At 43.1% G+C, this 20,422-nt stretch overlaps 1 protein-coding gene across 1 annotated transcript in view; it reads right to left on the reverse strand.

Annotated features, from left to right (window-relative positions):
- Positions 1-20,422, reverse strand: part of LOC119650265 (kin of IRRE-like protein 2) — a 435,476-nt gene that overhangs the window by 276,985 nt on the left and 138,069 nt on the right. Inside the window, exon 3 of the mRNA XM_038052879.1 lies at positions 13,132-13,153. The gene's annotated coding sequence lies outside the window, so the exon portion shown is untranslated. The remainder of the gene's footprint in view (positions 1-13,131; positions 13,154-20,422) is intronic.

Raw genomic sequence — 20,422 nt, forward strand, 5'->3', positions numbered from 1 at the left:
AGGGTCCGCTCAACTGCCTCGTAGTCTCCTCTGTAGGAGCGTGAACGTTGTATTCCTTAATTTGCCTCGCAAGCGCAGAGAGCATCGCGGTTCCCTTATGTTTTCAAACGCGATAACAGCAGTTTTCATTTTTTGGCTGACTAAGGAACCTAATCTGACCACATGGTTTACTGGATGGCGGCAATAAGGGAGCAGTATTCGGTCTGTACAGGGAGCGCACGTTCCATGAGAGTATGCGCGAATCCTTATTCCATGTTGGGTTCGCCGTTTTAGAATCCATCCTGTCCAAGCCTCTTCCAGTGATTTTGTAGCTTCGGTTTTCCGTGTAGGGTTGTCATCCCTACCTAACCCCCAAACCTGAGGACCAGGTGGTGCAATTTGTCCCGTGTTTAGGCGCGGGAGACTCGCCATCATCCTTTTCCGTCTGCAGCTTTTCGTTGAAAAACGGTATTAATGAAAAAGGAGCCTTTTTACCCTCACTCTTTCTGACTAGTTTACGCCGTTACGTTATTGCATTGCAAGAAGTAGATAAAGTCGTGGCAATTGCATTGGAACTAACGCACTAGCGTTTAATCCTTTACCTTCATACTAACATGGCTACCGGGTAGACGCATAATCTGAAAATGCCTTGTGTCAACCGATAGGTCTACTATGCGACAAAATACATAGTAAATATGTAATAATAACCGTTGGCGCAACAATCCATGTTGGATCAGGGCCTTGAAGTGTGTTAGAGCACTTCATTCAAGACCGTAATGGTACACTAGGAGGCAATGTGGTCAGCATTGCGCTCGCCCGAGATTATTACCCTGATTTGACTCAGGTATTCATTCACAGCTGAGTCGACTGGTATCCAACGTTAAATCACGATACAAATTCCACTGTCACCAGTGAGATTTGAACCGCGACCTTCCGTACGACAGCCTTGCACTCTAACCACTCAGCTATCCGGACACAGTAAATATGTAGCTCTGTGTTTATCTATAGATATCAGGCACACGTAACAACACATCGCATCCGGAAACGCAAAATGCCTTCACCCACAAGGGAACACCCTGTTTTTCTGGATGCGTAAAATGCTGGAAAACCGGGAAGCGGAAAAACCAAACAAAAACGAAATAAATCTTAAATTTTGAATCATTATTAATCTACAGCATAGTGCGACCGTTATTCCCTGTCCATCCCACTTGGGTTGATGTTAACAGCGTTAAAGAATTGCCCAAGTTTTACCATAAAAGATCTGTAAGAGCCAGCCCCCCAATGAGAAAGCAAGTCAGAAACCGGAAGCTGGGGGCTTCATTTATAAAGAATTTTGGTTGATTTTTTTGCGTAAGAACATTTGGCTACACGATGGTTCCACTTATATATAGTCACGGGTTTCCACCAAACTTTCCAGTATGCTGCTTCCTATTAAATTCTATCTTGCATTTACCGATCTAGTATGGGCTTTAAGAGAGTTCGCAGTAAATTTTTAAAATACAATGATAAACTATTATTAACTTCATTTGAAGTGGTATTGTAACGGAGGGTATTTTAAGGCCTAGATATCAAGTGCTCGGACCACCGTAATGTTTTTCATAATTTTCGACTAGCTAGTTTCTGAGAACGGCTCCTTAAAGTAATTGACCCCCGCGTTCTACCCCTTCATGTATTTCTCGGAAACTTGGGTTCTTAGCAAGACAAATTGCAAATTCTTGGCCGCGAGAGAAGAAACCTCTGAAGAATTTTTGGCCCCCTGCATGGGGATGGACGATTTCGTAGCCTACACAATGACGAAATCTATGAGCGATACCATGACCGTCCGGTTGTAGATAAAATCCGGCTCAATAGGTTACGGTGGGCGAGTCACTTAATCGATATGGATGAGGATGATCCCACCCGGACAGTCTATAAGGGCAATATCTATGGTAGAAAAAGAAGACGAAGCAGACCCTGCCTAAGATGGAGCGATGGCGTAGGCCAGGACGCCAGACAGCTTTTAGGGATATCGAATTTGTGCACCTCGGCGCAAAACCGGAATGTCTAGAGTTCCTTATTAAGGCAGGCCTAGACCGGATACCGGTTGTTGCGCCGTTGATGATGACGATGATAATTCTTCCCCTTCGCGATTTCAGCACTAAAACCTGCTTCGGATACCCCACATGTCCATATTCCATGAGAAGGATTTCGCACCCATCTTTTAAATTTATAAGGCCCTTCCCCCCTTTTAAGTTCAACATGCATCAAAGTAATTCATCGTATATACGCGGGTTCACAGTTACCATCTTTCCACCAAGTTTCGTTTGCGAAAGGGCGTGTCATACGCACAGCAATATTTGGTGTTTGGGGCTTGTCCTCAAGATAGTTCTGTTTTAGAGCAGGAAGGTCTACAGTGGATGCTATCATGGAGATTGCGAATGCAGTTTACTTATCTGAGGGGTACAGCCGGCATCTCAAAGGGAGTCCTCCTTGTACGGTTTGATGTTAAAAATGCCTTCAATTCACTAAGATGGGTAAATATCACAAACATGCTGGAAAATTCTTTCCAGCAGTTTATTTGAACTTTGGTTCGTGCCTGAATAGAAAGCGCGGAGAAGCTTGACATTAGCCGGTATAAAAGGAACCCCTGACTAAGTTCAGCAATGATGTAGTAAACGACGCTAATCACAACTTCCTTTTTTGTGGAGGAGAATACAGGGTCAACATTTTCCCCAGGATACACGGCTGCGAAGCGCAAGCAAATGGAGCGGTATGGCATGTCAGGCTCAGTTTCTGCCACGCAGTATCTTTTCCGCATTACTTTTTCCTATTTGACTGCGTTTCAGTTTCATTATCAGCAGCAGCCGGACAGTATAAAAGCGAATACAAACATCCATTATGAACGAGAATTTGGATGTCGAACAACGAGATCGAGTGGCTTACCCTCAAGCAACTCGGTCATTGTCCCGTCACATACTGGAATAGAATACCTACAATGCGGTAATGTGGATAGTCAAAACGATTGTTAGCGTTGTTAGAGTTGTATTAACTTTAAAGATTTTGTGTTTGCTTTGCTGGGGACCTAAGACCACGCCAACGGCATCCCTTAAAATCGTTCTTCCATTGACACCTCTTCCTCTGGACAGGCCGATGGGTATCACCAGAGCGGAAGGCTACCTAAACCGAAGGAGGATTGACGATTTTCCTAAGAGATATCTCGAATTATCGAATAGCGAGGGAGAACTTAGCAGTAGGGTTTCATTTCACACAGAAATTTAAAATGTGACTGAATGATGGGTCTGGACTGGAAGAGCGTAGTAAGTATCCACTGTCCATCCAGCAACTAATTACCTAATAGACCGACGTGTCATTCACAGAAAAGGGGGCGGGTGTAGGGCGAAATATAAATAGGTATGCCCAGTTTGATTTTCAAAAGTACTATAGGTGAGAAATTTGATAAGAAGTTTGAAACACAGTGGAGTAACAAGGCAAACTGGGAGAGCGTGGCTGCGACATACGGCTTAAACCAGCAACTGATTACTTGGTACACTCACGGATCCCTCACAGCAGAGAGAGTGGGTGCTGTTGTCATTAGTCCAAGGAAAATGTACTTTGAGCCAATGGGCAGGTACACTAGTATATTCCAGGCGGAAATATACGCCATAGACAGATGTGTTTCCTTTAATTTCTAAAGGAACTACAAGAGGCCGAACAAGCCGATAGCGGAGGAGCGATCAAGGCACTTAGGTCCAACCAGGCGAACTCTAAACTAGTTTGGGAATGCCTTGAGAGACTGAATAAACTCGGCTCGTCCAACAAGGTCTGGATACTTTATGTTCCAGGCCATGCTGGGTTGGAAGGCAACGAGGCAGCGGACGAACTAGCCAAGAGGGGAGCAGGGACGCTTTTACACGGGCCAGAACCCTTTTGTGGAATCGGAAACGGTTTCATGGCTATGAATCTAAGAAATGAAGAGAAACGGTTGAGGGAACTATACTGGGTGGGCCTACAGCAGTAGGCAGTCCAGGGTGCTTATTGGGGGATACGCACCCATACGCACAAAGGATTGCTTAAACCTGACCAAAAAGAACCTCCGAATTATAGTGGGAATTCTCACTGGTTATTGTCGGCTAAACTATCGCTTAGGGAAGCTAGGGATATCTACGGACATCGCCTGCAGGTTTCATGAGGAGTATTACGAAATATCTATATACGTCCTGGGACAGTGTCCGGCACTTGCGCAAAGTAGGTCGAGGCATCTGGGAGAACACTTAATACCAGATGCAAAGCTAAAAGATTTGGAAGTCGAGAACATACTAAAGTTCGTGACGGTTATAGACCTTCTTGAGTTACTATGATCAATAGGCACACTGTAACCAGTAAAAGCAGCACAATAGTTCTTTAAGGACGCGGTGCGACTTTCCCTTAACAGAATAATAATAAATGAGAAAATACTGCGATTATACAATCTTGACAGCCTTCTTAGAAGGAGCTTGGAGCCAGCCAGGTGAAATTGAGGCTGGTATGGAAATAATAATAATAATCGTTTGTGCAACAATACAATTGGATCAGGGCCTTGAAGTGTATTAGAGCATTTCACTTAAGACCATGACGGCACACTACCGTACACTGTAGGAGGCAATGTGGTCAGCATTGCGCTCGTCCGAGATTATTACCCTGATATGATTCAGGTACTCATTCACTGCTGAGTCGACTAGTATCCAACATCCAGTCACGGTCCAATCCCTTCCCCCCTTCCTGCTGTGGGAATCCCTCTGTGACCAGTGAGATTTGAACCGAGATCTTTTGCTACAACAGCCCAGTGCTCTCACCACTTAAGCCATCCGGACTCGTTGTGGGAATACCTTCATAAATTAAATATGATTTGCTTGTAAAATGAAGCAATGTTTGGTTAGAAGTCAATGAAGCAGCGGAGGAACTGGCTGTAAAATGAGCAGAAAACGTTGACCAGGAGTGGAAGAGTCCATGCGTGCTTAGGAGAATACATCGGCGCTTGCAGGATTGATTGAAACTCACTTCCCACGTACTATCTAGGCCACTGCGGGCTAAACTACCACTATAGGCGGCAGGGGATATCTGTTATATTGTTTGCGGATTCTGTGAGGATATCGACGAAACTAATTACCGGCACTTATCTAAAGTAGGTTGATCCATCTGGGCGAGTACTGAATACCAGATTTTAGGCAGGGATGTCTAGAAACATCCTTAAATTTATCGGTGTATAGGGCCCCAGCTGTTCCCCTTTCATGCCGCCGTTTCTATGGGGATGTGATCTTCGGGCAGTAAACTCCGCACTTAACATTGAGCCTTCTTCACCGCTATTTGTATTACCTACCTACCTATCTATTCTTTCCACCCTCTATCAATATATTATTTGCTGGAGATTTGGAAAAATCGTGAATATCAATTAACAGAAAAGGACTAAAATCGTAAAAAATTATAATTTGGGCTGAAATAAAAATTATTTTTACTTCTGCAAACATTATACGAGGCTTCTCCTGATAACCGTACCGAGAAGTTGATACTCCTTGTGTAAAGGATATAACAACAAAACACGTTAATGAAAAGAGAAAGTGCCAAGAGTTCAAAATACATATACTACGCTCAGCTGTCGACGTGAAGGTCACGAGCCACTGCTCCTTAAAACAAAATATGGGGAAAGCACATTAGACCACCGGAATTTCAGGATGATATTTCAAAATCCTTAAGAATTCCGTGACAAGCAAAAGGTGTTTACAATTAATAGGTCTTCAGAGGGCTCTTAATGGTATTTTTTCGCCGTCACCAGCGTCGTCTGTCGAGTAGACAAGGATGTGCACGTGGCCCGGCTTTTTCACTTACGAACTCGTTACTAAATTTTCCATTAGGTCGCCCACTCCTCCCAGCAGCATATTCTCACCTGGTTCCCTTTTGTTTGGCGTATAATGCACGCATTCCCACATAGCCAACTACACGAGTACGAGGCGAAGCTACTTTATTGTATCTTGGGGGAGCTATTTTAGAGATATCACAGTTTTGTTTAACTTTTATGGCGATTTTATGTCACCATTCATTTTGCCTCTAATGAATTACGCATTAGCTTCTTATTTTCTATTAAATGAAAGCTGTCCGAGGAGAGTGCCGAGTCTGGGCTGGCCGACTCGAAGGAAGCAAGATGAATATTCATAAAATTTAATGAAGACATTGGCTCATTAGAATTCGCTTTTTTCCCAGACACATTCTAAAGAAGCTTTCGCTCCTCATCTTGAGGAGATGATGATAATGATGCTGAAATGAAGCGGGAAGTAGTGTAGGTCTTGGGTTTCGTCCTAAGTGTGGTCATTTCCGTGGCATTAAGTTGACTCAAAAGGAAATTTTTCAGATGGTCTTATCCATAGTCTGACTCGCCGAGTGAGATTAAAGAAGTCCCCCTTCCATTTAGTGTGAGATGGCAGAAGACCTAGAGGAGACCACAGGGAGGTGCGAGTATTCAACTATTATTCTGCGTGAATAATTGTGAACAAGAACGTGGATCCCATGACAAATGGAAGTAGAGCACGTGGTGGGATTATCGGGGACAAATTTCGTTATTGATTCGAAATAAATTGGTATGCAGTCCGAAAAACGAAATTATTATTCCTGGCAAAGTTTGTGTTGTACTTCCATCCGAAATTTTTCGGCTCTGCGGACAAGTTAGGCATAAATTTGATAAAGCATTTCCAGTGAAAATGACAAAATGCCTGCTAATTTCCTTGCTTCGCTATACGTAAGTGCAGCTCCGAAGAAAGGGTCCTTATGGATATAATGACGCTGCCAACAAAGTTCGATAATTTCCATATTTTGACATTAATTTCTGACTTATTGTATAATGACCTTTTGATTAGTTGATTATGTTTGTGGAAAGTACTAGCTGCTCCATTTTTCATTAAAGTTCAAGCTGGGAAAAAATTGCAAATTTGGGGTAGCTCAAGTTGAAAGAATGAATGATTTCCGAATGTTGGAGATGTCCATTTATATTAGCATTCGTAAGGAAATACTCCGCATGAATACATAAGTATAAACTTCTCTCGCCCTGGTACGAAGGTAATGAATCCTTTCGAGACACCGTTTTTATGGTAGAGTCAGTTGGTTTCTCGCCGAAGGGTTGGGTTGTGCAACTGTAATTCAAATAATTGATTGGGTTTTGCAAATAAGAACACATTCACCATAGAATGTCCGAGTTCATATGTTGAAGTAAACCGATATTTCGGTTTGGGGCATCATCTGAGTGTTAATTAGTACTACAAAACGCAGATTCGGGACACCATTATGCTATTTTTTTCGATGCTCTTCGCTACATGTCCATAATGACAAGAATGATCGATATATAAAAGAAGGAAAAGGGAGAGTTATTAGTGCTGCGATGTAGATTGTGAATACAATAAAATCGGTAAATGTTTCTCTACTTTGGTAGCCAATACACTCAATGTTATGTAGGCATTAAAGAAGTGGAGCGATTGTATGACCAGATGATTAGGTCATAATTACTTCAGTTGATGGTACGATTAACTTCTTCACCGTCTATGAAGGGTTGATCCGAAAAGGAGAATGAGACCTTCGGATACCTACTGGTACTTTATGGCTATATCGTTGACAACAACAATTACCACTGGGGTACACGTTTTGGTAGACACAGTGTGGGTTGCGAGCGTCATGTCGACTTTGAGGCCTTGTTCATGCCGACATATGGTTCACTAAGCCGTTAACTCACCTTTCCGTTGCAACAACGGTGCCGACCCAGTACGAATTAAATGGGGCGATTTCGCGAGAGTTTTTATGTGACCTCCGTGAATGGGTTTCTCCTTCCAAATGCAGATCTTCTGTTGGATTGAAGTAACATTTGACATGGGATCCTATTCTCTACTTTTCAAGTTTAAAGAGGACAATTTATTATCTGCCATGACGATAGCCGGATATAGTAAGCTAGAGGATTGCTTTTCAAAGGAAAACTCGGGAAGAGAATGCACTTGATTCTAGTGCAATGTTTTTAAATCTTCCCTCCCTTCCTCCCTGATGAAGTGGGATAGTGCTGCTCAATTTTTTGGCAGCCCTACTGTGCATGTTGTTTGCAAGAACTACCCTTAACCGTCTATTAACAGATCCTAAATCCACTGTATCACACCGAAAGTATTATATATAGAACGTCGGAAATGGCGAAGTTGTTGATTACCATGATTTTATTTTTCCCGAACAGCTTAGATTTCAGGACAAGATCCAGACGCTGCTCAAATTCCTCCAGCTTATTCATTTCATTATTGCCACAGCAGGTGTTGTTACTTGTAATATGCCGAGGTATTTGTAGACGTCATCCGAATCCATATCCTCAATTCGGATGTTATTTTGGCTGTATCCTTCGTTGTCGGTGTGTTTTCCCCGAACAATTATTTTTATGCGACGTTTCTTCAATCCCAACTGCATGCCAATATACCTGCTGAACTGAATGGTGATGTCCGGCAAGGAGCGAAGTTGATACTCGTCTTTGGGATGCAATTTGATGTCGTCAATATACATTAAATGACTTAATATAGATTTAGACAAGATGCCATATTTGACTTGGAACCCGTATTTGCTTTCATGCAAATGATGGGATAGTGGATTCAAAGCCAAACAAAGCCACAGCGGACGTAGAGAGTCGCATTGGAAGATGTCACGCCTAGTTGGCATCTCTCCTGATGTTTGTGAGGATACCGATAGCTTCGTGCTCTAATTCTTCATCACTGTTCTCAGAGAAAGAGCCACATTCGGGCTGATTTTGTGCAAACATAATCCTTCTAGTAGCTTCGAATGAGATATGGAATCAAAGGCTGATTTATAATCGATGTAGACTGTCGAGATATTTCATTTCTGGTGGGCAGCTTGCTTCACAGCTGCTGCATCGATTAAAAGCTTTTCTTTACAGCCTCGGGAGCCACCAGCGAGATTTGAACCGCGACCTTCCGTACGACAGCCTTGTGCTCTAACCACTCAGCCACCCGGACATTTTAAACAATTTAAAATATTCCTTATATATGTGTATTTCCAAACTCGAGCTCCGTCATTCCTATGAGTTCACTTTCCATGATAATGACGTCACACATGTCTTAGAGTGCCATAAATTCACGTGAAATACACAATTTTGACCTTCCATAACTTTGTTAATAATAGTTGGATTTTTTTTTTAAACTTTCCAAAATTATGGAAATTATAACCACACCAAATTTTGTACTTCTTGGATGAACACACTACTATTAATTTTATTTAGCTGATATCGGATTGGGATGTATTTTGAGGCCTAGATTTCATGTAGATATATCACTATGTTTTTTTTCGGTTGGATTGGTTCTGAATACGAGACCTGTTACACTTTTTAAGACACACATTTTCAGCTCTCACTTCCCTATATTTCACCCAGTATCCAAAATATCATTAGTTTCGGAAACTACTAAGTACAGTATGGAAATTACTGAGCCTTTTCATTTGATACCTCACACGACCATCATCATCAACGGCGCAACAACCGGTATCCGGTCTAATCCTGCCTGAATAAGGAACTCCAGACATCCCGGTTTTGCGCCGAGGTCCCCCAATTCGATATCCCTAAAAGATGCCTGGCGTCCTGATCTACGCCATCGCTCCATCTTAGGCAGGGTCTGCCCCATCTTCTTCTTCTACCATAGATATTTCCCTTATAAAATTTCCGGGCTGGATCATCCTCATCCATCCGGGTTAAGTGACCCACCCCCCGTAACCTATTGAGTCGGATTTTATGCACAACCTGACGGAAATGGTATCGCTCATAGATTTCGTTGTTATGTATGCTACGGAATTGTCCATCCTCATGTAGGGGGCCAAAAATTCTTCAGAGCATTCTTCTCTCGAACGCGGCCAAGAGTTCCCAATTCTTCTAAGAACCCAAATCTCCGAGGAATACATGAGGACTGGCAAGATCATTGTCTCACCCTATGGTGAGACGTTTCGAGTGGAACAGTTTTTGTAAGCTGAAATAGGCTCTGTTGGCTCCTAACAACCGTGCGTGGATTTCATCATCGCAGCTGTTATCTTTTGTGATTTTCGAACCTAGATAGGAGAAATTACCAACGCTCTCAAAGTTGTAGTCTTCTATCTTTATTTTCCCATATGACCAGTGCGGTTTGATGTTGTTGGTTGGTTGGTTTTTGGTGCTGACGTTGCCACCATATACTTTTTCTCGCTTTCATTGATGTGGAGCCCAAGATCTCGCGCCACCTGCTCGATCTGGATGAAGGTAGTTTGTACGTGTCTCGGGTCGTTCTTCCCATGATGTCGATATCGTCAGCATAGGCCAGTAGTTGGGTGGACCTAAAGAGTATCGTACCCCTCGCATTTACCTCAGCATCACGGATCGCTTTCTCCAGGGCCAGGTCAAGGAGGACGGACGATAGGGTATCTCCTTATCGTAGACCGTTGTTGATGTCGAATGGTCTTGAGAGGGATCCTGTTGCTTTTATCTGGTCTGGCACATTGATCAGGGTACGGCGGTTTTACAGTCGATGAAGAGATGATACAACTGATATCCACATAACAACAGTTTTTCCATCGCTTGCCGCAGACGGAAAATCTGATCTGTTGCTGATTTGCCTGGAGTGAAGTCTCTTTGGTATGGGCCAATGATGTTTTGGGCGTATAGGGCTATCCGGCTGATTTTTTTTTTTTTTTTTGGAGTAGGGTAGGTGAATGCGTTTACGCACAGAGTGTTGGACTCCCGCAACAGCACGCTGGCGGACTACCAACTAAACACCTCCCTGTCATCAGAGAACTAGCCTGGAACCGTTTGACACATTACTTCGGGCTAGCCCTCCCGCTCTCCCGGCTTTGGGAGCCTTCAAGTCAGGGAATTCCTTTCACCAACGAGAGGGGAGGGGAGGAAGGGAGTTGTTAGTTCAGGGAACCCCTTACCGTCCGATCCCTCTGCCGGTCGAGTTCAATCTTCTTCGTAGTAAGAAGAGCCCGAACATAATGCGCAATACGATTCCAGCTGCCAGCGCTCTTCAGCATCTCTCTGACAATGTTGTCTGGAGAGAGCTCCTCTGTGTCTGCATAAAGCTGCTGGCGGAGGCCATTCCACCTCTCGCAAGAGAAAAAGGTGTGTTCAGCGTCATCCGGCACTCTATTGCAGAACACACAATCAGGAGATCGCGCCTTCCCAACCCTGTGCAGGTAAGGCTGAAAACCTCCATGCCCACTTAGAAGTTGGGTAAGGAAGTAATCAATCTCACCGTGCTTTCTGTTCAACCACGGGTCTAATTTGTCGATGAGCCGCGCAGTCCACTTGCCCCTTGGCTCATTTTGCCAAGAAACTTGCCACTCGTTAAGGGTGCGTTGACGTTCTTCACGGGCAACCACTTCTCTTAAGTTTTCGCCCTTACGGCGATAGATAGCTTTGCGCTCCTTGGCAAGGAGGGCAACGGGGATCACTCCCGCAATCACCATCACAGCCGGTTTGTTATGGCCGGCTGATACCTCTATAATTGCTGCATTGTGTGATATCTCCCTTTTTATGTTTGAGACAGATAATACTTACTTGCCTACCGTCAGGCATTGATTCCCTGTCCCATACCTTGAGCACAAGTTGATGAACCACTTGGTATAATTGATCGCCTCCATGTTTAACCAATTCGGCTGTAATTCCATCGGCTCCTGGCGACTTATGATTTTTAAGCCAATGAATTGCACGGACTGTTTCTCCTAAACTTGGTGGTGGCAGTATTTGTGCGTCGTCTTCAGTTGGGGGGGACCTCAAACACGGCAATGTTCTGGTTGCTCAGTAGTTCATCAAAGTACTCAATCCATCGCTCCAATATACCCATTCTGTCAGAAATCAGATTTCTCTCTTTGTCACGGCAGGATGAGCGTCGAGGTGAGTACGGCTTCATCCTACTGACTTGTTGGTAGAACTTCCGTGCCTGGTGCGGTTGCTCCCTGTACTTTTCGAGTTCACAGACCTGTTGGTTCTTCCAAGCTTCCTTTTTCCGTCTGTGAAGTCGCGCGTGCCCGCGTTTTTTGAGAATGCAGCATTACCCGGTATGCGGCATTCTTCCGTTCCGTCGCTAGCTTACATTTATCGTCAAACCAGTCGTTCCGACCCCTTTTGCGGCGGAGCCAAGCATGTTTGTGGCTGTATTTATGATAACGTTCTTCAGGGGATTGTGATATTGATAGATATTGGCCCCCTTATATGTTGCGACATCAGCAAGGCTGAAGGGAAGCAGGCGCAAAGAGAACAACGCAAAGATCGTAGTTTGTTAGAGATTTTCGCAGATAGGTAAGATATAGTTCTGGCCAACGAAAGTAGCGTTGCAGACCTGACCTTTGTCAGTCCTACATTGTGCATGGTTTGTCCAAGCACGTTATCCACATTGATTACCAGGCAATTATCTACGAACTATGCAAAGCAAGGCTCAGAGGGCGGTACGTAGGATCAACCAGGTGCAAAAGGAGCGCGCAAGGTCCTCAAACTCGTCATCTAGCAGAGAAAGACGGAATTGACACAAGCACATGGGGGAACGCCTATAGAATTTTTCGGGACGATTCACAGGCCAGTCATCCTCGCAAATCACGTTCCCTACCCTATTATTGAAAATAAACCAGGGTTTATTCTCCCAGCAAAAGAAAGGCGCTGAGACCGTTCGGAGATCTTTGAATGTGGGGGCGATTCCGTCGGTAGTCACAGACGAGCTTTTTGAGATCTGCAGTAGAATAGACAACAGCAAAACTCCGCAATTTGAAGGAGGACCCTTAAGCTCGCCGTAAAGTCCAGACCGGACGTGTTCGTTGAGCTATCCGCAAAGCCAGATCAACCACTGATGCCATCAAATTGGTTATTGACTTGGCCCAGAAAATAATGCATGGAAAGGGTGGTACTAGGAAGTATTTCGTGGTGGTTACCCAGACGTGGAGAATGGATGCAACTCGGGCAATTGGAGCCATACACAGAAGTCCCTAGCGGTGATTGGGGTTCCCAAGAAATGGCAAATCCAATATAGGTGAGCCCACTTCAATATCCAATGGACAAATGTTAAAGAAGAGAAATTAATCAGCCCTCTAAGAAAAATAAAACATAGATTACCGATAAATTTATGCAATTCTGGAGCTGTTTATTTCTATGGGTCTACTTACCTAAAAATTTAGTAGGAGCCACCTGGAATTAGAGTTAAATTTATAAATTTTAATAAAAAAGAATATCAAGTGATATATTCATATATTATGTATCATACATGGAAAGTCATACTTTGTTTAATATATAATATAGAGCGGTTGCTTTTAAAATATAGTATATATGCACGCGTTTCTTTTGTGAGCTACGTAACCACTATGCTGGGAATGGCGTGAATGACCATCTGGTTTGACAATCAATGATCAGCCACAATGCAGGGAGAAGCTGACGAAAGTTGACCCTACCAGCCTATAAGGGAATTCCAATGGTGTATTTCATTAACACGCGCTTGTATTTGTCTTGCCTATCCTAACGAACAACGGAGCACTCAGCCTCTAGCCAGGCTCTGTCAGGTTCTTCTCGAAAGTCTTTACCACCTAGCACGGCAAAAGGGAAACTTCGATTGCATTCTTAAACCCCGACTTAACGAGAGGATAGACTCAAGGGATTATAAAAAACAGTTTATTGTCCATACTACATACTATTACCACTGCAAATGTCACACTTGCACAGATTAGACGTAAATGTGGTATTTCTTCTGAGGGTAGTGATAGAAGATTGGAACGTGACTCTATCGGTATCTTCACAAACCATTAAGGGGGATACCAATCAGACATATACATGAAACATGAACGGGTTGCAGTCAGACGTTGACAAAAAAACACAAATTCTGCGCCATCTTCAACTTCCCGACCAAAATAGGGCAACTGCTAAAAACCCGGAAGGACAAAAAACCCCCACTTCGCACCCAGGTGTATATAAAGTTTCTGGTTCCTGCCGAAAAGTCTATATGGGCAGACTGGTAGGACGATACAACAACAGATTAAAGAGCACGAAGGCAATGTAGTACACAACCGCTTCAGATTCAGCTCTAGCGGAGCACAAATTGGTACCAGGGCATCAATTCTCTTTCGACAGGGCCGAGTCAGAAACTGCCTCACATTACACCCGAAAACATCATGAGGCTATTGGAAGAAAAAGCAGGCTCAGTCTCAGGTGAACCCTGAAAAAGTGAGCCGGACTACTCAGGAAACATTAGAAATAGAAATAATTGCGTGACCGTAATCCGGAAAATCCTTGAACCATTCTTTAATTAAAATTAAAACGTATTTGAAGATCTCGCTGCGTTCCAAGCTCAATTGGAAGTCGGGAGGGAATTCAAGGCAGAGCTACTTTTCACGGAATACCCGGATCCCACTGCAATAGTCGTTTGACTGATGAGGTTCTGCGAAATATGCGGACGCTATCATTTTTCCTCGCTGCGATGCCAACATAACAAATTTGATGAAAAATGAGGAACCACCAATCGGAGATGCAGGGACGTGCTTGAATTTATTCTTGGCAATAAGTTAGAAGTAAAGTAGGAACAGGGAAGAGGTACTGGGCACAACCCTATGAAATACTCTAATCACGAATTGGGTTACAGAATAATAAGATTCGCCATTGATGAAAACTCTGCAGCATAAAAACTAGTAACGAATTCCAAGAGAAGAGACTGGGACTCTTACATACATAACGCATCTGAGCAACATTATATCTTATCATGGGATGGGCGATGGTATCAGAATATGGAGGGACTCATGAGAGACCTCAAAAAAAAAAAGTAAAATTGGAAAATAGCAAGAAAATATGTTGGGAAGCTAGAGTTCATAACAATATTCCGGAGGCCTGGGATTCCTTCCAAGGGTGATTGAGAAGAACATAGCGTTGAGTGGGAGAGCGAGTGCATGGAGGTTGGCAAAAGAAGTCTCCATTCCGAAAGTGGGAAAAAAAGAATCTTTGTCACCCTAAATCTTTCAGACCAACTTGTCTGACATCCGTTGTTGTGAAAAAAAGTGGACAAACATCTTAAAATTAACCTTTTAATCGTATGTAGAGATATGAAACGTCCTAATTCGCTTAGGGGTTAGATACACTCTGGCCTTCTGGATGTACAAAATATTAGAAAATAGGCAAATGGAAATATCAACAGGTAGCAATTACATTGTCATGAACACAAGGGTATTCACAGGGTGGAGTACTAGAAGTATAATAATCGATGAACTACCAGGAGCATTGGATTAAAGGTCCAGGATTAAGTTGATGTTATTGGATCGATCTGTAAATATAAGTATGAAGGTACCTACGTGAAAAAATCCAACTGATATTGAAAATTACTAACAGCTGGTGCAGAGGGGCAAGGCTGCCCACCAATCCGGGCAAGGCCACCATACTACTAGAAAGTGAAACCTTGATTCTTCCCAAATCCTCACACATATCGGCACAAACCACCGTGATCGATAGCGCTATTCCCAGTGGGGATTACGTAGAGGGAGTATCCGTGCCGCCAAACTACCCAAGCGATGTAAGCAGCCTCGAGAAAGGCGAAACCTCGAAAAATGATAAATCGGAGTCAGATAAGAACGGAGACTAACATTATCTTCAAAGGAGATAAAGGATAATATGCTGGCATTCTCAGGAGGGTCAAAACATGCCCTGAAGTCACCAATCTAGGAGATCATGTTAACCGCATTAGATGGTCCCTGAAAGGGGAGAGTACCACAGGGGTCGGTACTGGGTCCCCTGTGTCCATTTATAATAGGGTGCATGCTATTCCCGTCATAGAAGAGGCTGCGATTGTCGGCTTTGACGACGACCTGCTGCAGTTGTTACAGCAAATCACTCGGAGGATGGGGAAACCTACACAACGGATGTGGTGATAGATTGAAGTGGAGATGTCATGCACCATTTTATACAAAAATGACCCAAAATCTGTTATAAATGATGTGTCAAACTTCCAGTTTTCGAATTGCTTTTTATTTCTATGAAACTGCCCTCATAGTAGGAATGCTAAATACCATAAAAAGCCTCTGATAGTTGGCTAACTGCCCCCTCTCGTCAAGGATCAAAAATATATCAATTGCGTAATTCTATGAATACAACAAGACAAGGCTGCTACGCCTTCTTACCATTAATATCCTGTAAGTCCCAATTATAGAATTAAATATCAATCATGATGTTGAAACCAAAATTATAGTAAAGTCCACCTCCGCAGGTGGTTATTTTATAAAGACGCCAACTAATAATATAAATAGTAATCTTCCTTGTGTTCTTTGCACCGCACTAAATCAGGTAAATATCCCTTCACAGTTGAAATTCTTTTTGGTCCCTTCCTGAAAAACCCTAACATTTTCAATAAGCCTCAAATCAATTTCCACAGCCTAAATATAATTAGCATTTATAATAGTCCCCTCACTTTATCGATGGGAAGCATACTTAAAATTTCATAAGGGCAACCTACACCACTTGTTACTTCATTACGGCCGGCACCATCCCATTTCCGGGCAAGTTATGGGGAGAACATTTTCCAGGCCATCATTCATCCTCTCCTTGCTGTGAGCAGTCGCCATGTAATTCAACATGTTCTAATGAACTCGTGATCGAATTCGGAATTATTGATGAGATTCAGTGATTTTGGTTAACTTGGAGGGAAAACAAATTCTACTTCCGAGTGGGCAGGTTCTTTGTTGAAGTTTTCAGAAGTATAAGCTTCCCAAGGGAGCTTAGTATTCGCCATTTGCCGGTCCTTCAGATGGCTCGTGCATACATATGTATATATAATTACTGGAGGACGAGCCAGACAATGAATGGCCCGATTTCATTTCATATTACAACGTACTCCATTTATTCCAATTACAAGCTGTCAAATAATGAAATTGAGTTTGTACTGCTGAAATGCTATCCCCAGTGATTCCCGACTGGGGGTGGGAAATTCAACAGAACCTGTAGTTGTGTTCTGAAATAAATTTGTGAGGAGAGAATGATGGATGAAGCTGGAGGGCTGGGTCAACTCTGATTTAACTACGAATTGGAATCCATTTTAAATGCAGAAGTGAGCCAAAAGCCAGGAGCAATATTGCAGTTTGATGGTTTGTAAATGCATCCCAAATGAATAAAATAAAATTAAACTTTGAGTGCTGACGTTAAACCGTGATGTGCATTTCCTAAAAAGTTCCTCACACTCGGCTACCCTTGTTGCTTCACAAAGCTCTGTGTATGAATATGTACATATATACCTAATTGCTCTCGCAATTCTAATTTTTCGTTTTGTAGTGGCCGCCCCTGTCATATTAAAACCCCCTTTTATTAGATTTTGATACTTAAAGGCAAATATTTCCAGTGATTTTTGTGAGCGGCTGAATGAATAATTGGACCACGTTATTCGGAGTGAGAAGAAACCGTATTTTAATCGAAAATCGGTTGAATAGCGTGCAGCTGCTCCCTGTTTTAGAAGTGATTATCCAAGCAGAAATAGCTTCTAAAATTTCATTGACTATATGTATATGAATATAAAAATTATTGATAGAATATTTTCCAAGGTCACTGCTATTTCAAGAGCATCCGCAATTGGAGGAATAGGAAACCAGGCCTTACACTATCCATACGATTTGTGCGAATGCTTCGAAATCTATGCGTATTTTCATAGCCCCTTCACTCTGATCGTTTGGGTTTGTAGGTGCTAGAGTTTAATATTTAATATTAAGTGTATGCTTCACTAGAAGCTAGCTCATCATAAATCGCAAGGTCACTCCCGTAAGGAATCCTTCGTTGCAGCAATTGTAGTGCTTCAGTCATATGTCACACATATAAATTGAATACCTGAAAATCTGAACGAATAACGCTCACATTACCAATAATGGCAGCTAGAGTTTAAAAAGATTTTACAGTTGAAATATTGTTTGTCCTAAACGTGTACCTAAGAAAGGCAGAAACATGTGAGCTAAGACCCTGCAAGTTTCGAATCTATTCTGCTGAACCGGCGTCTCCGCGCACTCCTTCCAGCGCCTAATCGATGCAGGCTACCGTTGAACCACACGCCACATCTGCCGTCACTCCAGCGGCTCCCTGCTGAATGTTATCCCACTAACTATTCGCGTGGATGAGAAAATGGTGAACAGAGGTGTTTAGTGTTCTTCGGACATGTGCATAGCAGACGAAGGTTGACTCTCCCGACCGAGTGACAACTTCCTTCAAAATGGCATATCCCCGCGACTTCTACGCCAACATTCTTTTGGCCACAAGAGCTCTACATCAAGGCTGACTACGTGACGAAGGTTCGAGCACATTTCTGGGCCGCCCGCCTCTCTCACCGACTTTGAATGGTTTTCTAGAAATAAGACTTTTTTTACTAAAATGTAAGGAGTCTAAGGAACAAGCTGTCAAATTTCAATTTATCTGCATTTGCATTCGCACACCACGGCATCATTCTCAGCTCCTCCAAGGTTTATCTATCTTTCGTTGTGACAAAAATTGCACTATTCTTGACAAGCCGACGAGCGGAGGTGCTCTAATAACTGTTCAATTCACCTCCCCTTCCGAAACCATCCTTCTCTCCTCCTCTTATATTCATGATTGTGTCACTGTACGACTCATTGTGCCAAATGCATGCCCCTTTAACACACCTTGTGTACATTTTCCCTGCCTCAGTCCCTTAATTATAGTGTTAATATCTATTTCTCTTTCTCTGAAGAAACTTCCTAAGCTCTACTGGTCGTCCCCGGTTTCCTTTTCTTCCATATATAAATTTTACACTACCCTCCCTTCATCAACTTTCATAAACACCTGTTATCACCAATCCCGTAACAACAGATATGCGGTCAAGGCCTGCCTTAATAAGGAGCTCAATACATTCCGGTTTTGCCCCAAGTTTCACCAATTCGATATTCCTAAAAACTGACTGGCATCCTGGCCTACGCCAACGCTCCATCTCAGGCAGAGGCTGCCTCGTCTTCCGTTTCCCCTACCTTATAGACTTTCCGGGCTGGATCCTCCTCTTGAGCCGCAACCTATGGAGCCGGATTGGTATCGCCCATATATTTGCGGAGTCGTCCACCTCAGGTAGAGGGGCAAACATTTTTCGGAGGAATCTTCTCTCGTAAGTCTCCGAGGAATACAGCAGAATTAGCAAGATCATAGTGTTATGCAGTAAAAGCTTTGACTCTATAGTGAGACGTTTCGAGCGGAACAGTTTTGGTAAGCGGAAATAGGCTCTGTTAGCTGCCAATAACCGTGCGCGGATTTCATCGACTTAGCTATTAGCGGTTGTCATTTTCGACCCTAGATAGGAGAAATTATCAACAGTCTCAAAGTTGTAGTCTCCTAACTTTATTATTCTCCTTTGATCAGTGCGATTTGATGTTGCTTGTTGGTTGGTCTTTGGTGCTAACGTTGCCATCATATATTTCGTCTTGGCTTCATTAATATGCAGCCCAATATATCGCGCGCCTGCTAAAGTTTCTTTTTTTTGGGGTAGGGTAGGTGAATGCATTTACGCACACAGTGTTGGACTCCCCCCTGCTAAAGTTGGATGACGGAAGTTTGTACGTCTCGGATCGTTCTTCTCATGATGTCGAAATCGTCAACATAGACCAATAGTCGGGTGGACTTAAAGAGGATGCGCCTCTCACGTTCACCTAAGCATCACGGATCACTTTTTCCAGGCGCTGGTTAACGGAGACAGATGATAGGGTATCCCCTTGTATTAAACCGCACATTGGTCAGGGTCAGCCTGGTCAGTCTTATCAATTTTTCCAGGATACCGAATTCTCTCATGACCGTGTACGCTTTTACTCTGGTTATGCTATCGAAGAAAATGGTGCTACTGATGTCAATATCTGAGTGCAATTACGCGGTATTTCTAGCGATTAATTATTTGAAATAATAAAAACTAGGTTTTCCTATTCGTTAGTGTCGGTTTATATTTCGGAAATACCGATATTTCGGGAACCACTTGTTCCCTTCATCAGTGCTAACAGGACTTGCTGCGAATAGGAAAATTTTCCAACAGCTTGCCGCAGTGAGAAAATTTGATCTGTGGCTTATTTGCCTGGAATGATGGTATGGGCCAGCGATTTTTTGGGCGTGTATTCCCAAAATAGCGGAGAATATCTTATAGATTGATTCGCTATCCCACACCTTGAGCATCAGTTGGTGAACCGCTTGGTGTAATTGATCGCCTCCATATTTAACCAATTCTGCTGTAATTCCGGGGTCGGGTCCTGGCGATTTATGATTTTTAAGCCTCATTGCACGAACTGTTTCTTCCATACATGGTGGTGGCAGCATTTGTCCGTCGTCTTTCGATATTTTAGTTGTTGAACAGTTCATCAAAATACTCAACCCATCGCTATAATAAGTTCATTCTGTCGAAAATCAGGTTTTCCGCTTTGAGAATGCAATATTACTCGGTACGCAGCATTCTTTCTTTCCGTTCCT

This window comes from Hermetia illucens, chromosome 2 (assembly GCF_905115235.1).
Source record: "Hermetia illucens chromosome 2, iHerIll2.2.curated.20191125, whole genome shotgun sequence".
Lineage (NCBI taxonomy): Eukaryota > Metazoa > Arthropoda > Insecta > Diptera > Stratiomyidae > Hermetia > Hermetia illucens.